The following is a 2,475-nucleotide window of genomic DNA, read 5'->3' as shown; positions in this document are numbered from 1 at the left end:
GTAATGCATGGAGGAGTCATTTACATATTAGGGCTAGGGTTTAGGCCTTATTATCTATATATAGTTGTCCAACTATTGTAGATATTGTATATTCCATTTCATAGAAGTGTAACATGGTATCAGAGCCTAACCTAATTTTTTAATTTTTCCGCCGTCTCTCGCAATTCCCTAATTCCTCTGCCGCCGCCCTGTTCATCCTCTCCATCGCGACATTGGCTTCGCGCAGCACCGTCCGCCGCCCACAGCCGCCGCTTTAGCCCGGCGAAAAGCCTCGATTTTTCTACCTGGGCCTCCGAAAACCTCTACAGGATCCTCTTTGTTTGCTTCCTGGCCCTTACCGTGGTCGCTATCTTCTTCCTCCGAAGCTTCGGCGACGTCGTCGCCCTCCTCTGCTTCGAGAAATCCTCCGGCTACGCTTCCTCCGTGTCTTCGTGGATCCCTTACCCAGAGGTCTCCTGGTCGTCCGTTCTCCCCGCAGCTTTCCATCGCGACTTTAGATTCGCGCAGCGCCGTCCGCTGCTTCTTCTCTGCTCGCCCTGTTGCAGCCATCTGCCCGACGCCACGCTGCCGACCTCGTCCGCCCATTGATTTCTCCCGCCCTCCGCCACCGTCCGGGATGCTTCTGTCGGCGAGTTAGCCCTGTTCTAAGCCTCCCTTGGTTCCTGCTCTCCACACAGCGCCGAGGCTCGTCTCCTTCCCTGAGTCACCGGAAATGCTGGGAGTCACCGCTGCCGCTAGGGTTTTCTGAACGCTGCTGCTAGAGCGCCGTTCGTCATATCTCTCTGCTGTATCTCTTTGCTGCATCTCTCTGCGGAAGATTCTGCCGCCACTTGCCCAGGTTCTTCTCAACATGTCTTCAATAAATACAATAATTATTAATAACATCTTAGATGGTCAGAATTATCCAGAGTGGGCTTTCTGTGTAGAGACTGCATTAAGAGGTTATGGTTTACTTTTTCATTTAATTGAATCTCCACCTGTGCTTAAGGATGATGGTAGCAATGCTGCTGCAATAAAAGAATGGCATATTAATGATGGAAAAGTGATGGCTGCCATGGTCAATAGTACTAAACAATCCATGATTATGAGTCTTTCTAAGTTCAAAACAGCTAAAGACATATGGAACAACTTGAAGAAGCGTTATGTTCAGGATAGTGGTGCTCTTTTGCATAATCTTATGCAACAAACTCATGAAATTATGCAGAATGATATGTCCATTGATGAGTACTACTCTGCTTTTGATCGTTTGATGGGATCGCTGATTTCCATGATACCAGAGTGTACAACTGTTCCTTGCCCAACACACAAATTTATTGAAAAATTTTTCACTTACAGATTTGTCATGGGAGTCCGGGCTGAATATGATTCTATTCGTACACGATTGCTTCACAATTCTTCTGATCTCACCATGGCACATGCATTGTCTGATTTACTTGCAGAAGAAACACGTCTCAAGTCTATGTCTTCTTCTGCTTTTGTCTCTCATAGTGTGTTGGCAGCTTCTCAGAGGATTAGTGCACCAAAAAGCTCCTCTTCAGAGCTTTGTAAGCATTGTGGCAAGCCTGGTCATCTTCCAGAGAATTGTTTTTCTCTTCACCAGAGAAGTTGGCTGACTATCGTGCACGTCGTGCTGCCCGTGGTGCTGCCCGTGGTGCTCGTGGTCGTGGTACTAGTTCCACTCCTGGAGGTTCAGTGTCTATTGCTGCCGCTTCTCCTGTTACTGTTCCTTCGTCGTCTTGGGTACTTGATTCAGGGGCTTCTTTTCATGTGACATCTGATCAGTCTTAGTTGGTCGCTTGCAAGCCGATCACTGATGGAGCTTCTATTCGGACAGCTGATGGTACATCTTGTCAAATTACTCATCAGGGTTCACTTTGCAATCCTTATTTTTCTATACCCAATGTTTCTTTTGTACCTCAGTTATCCATGAATCTTCTTTCGGTTGGTCAAGTTACCGGCCAAAATTGTTTTGTTGGATTTGATGACTCATCTTGTTTTATTCAGGACCGTCGAAGCGGGAAAGTGATTGGGACTGGCCATCGCCGTAAAGGTGTTCCTAGCCTTTACATCCTAGATACTTTGCGTCTTCCTTCTTCCATTGAATCTTCTGCTCGTGTGTCATCCGCTACATCGAGTTCTGGCATTACAGATAGTCGAACAGCTGCGACACCTATGGATCTTCATTTACAACTTCGTTCTTTTGATGGTACACCTCTTGAGGATCCGTCTCGATATCGGCGTATTGTAGGCAGCCTTGTCTATCTCACTGTTACCAGACCTGATATTGCTCATGCGGTTCATATTCTGAGTCAGTTTGTGAGTACCCCTACTTCCATTCATTTTGGACATTTGCTTCGTGTACTACGATACTTAAGGGGGACATCTTCTCAGTGTTTGTTCTATGCTCGTGATAGTCCACTTCAGCTTCATGCTTACTCAGACTCCACCTGGGCAAGTGATCCAACAGATCGTCGT

At 46.8% G+C, this 2,475-nt stretch overlaps 1 pseudogene; it reads left to right on the top strand.

The window, feature by feature from the left end:
• The first annotated feature begins 1,210 nt into the window (after positions 1-1,210).
• On the top strand, positions 1,211-1,982 carry LOC141815842 (uncharacterized; annotated as a pseudogene).
• The last annotated feature ends 493 nt before the right edge of the window (positions 1,983-2,475 follow it).

The sequence above is a fragment of the Curcuma longa genome, unplaced genomic scaffold (assembly GCF_044706935.1).
Source record: "Curcuma longa cultivar G26 ecotype Majalengka, Jawa Barat unplaced genomic scaffold, ITB_CL_G26_1.1 contig_11378, whole genome shotgun sequence".
In the NCBI taxonomy this organism is placed as follows: Eukaryota; Viridiplantae; Streptophyta; class Magnoliopsida; order Zingiberales; family Zingiberaceae; genus Curcuma; species Curcuma longa.
The sequence above is the reverse complement of the archived record's forward strand: the minus strand, read 5'-3'. Positions and strand labels throughout refer to the sequence as shown.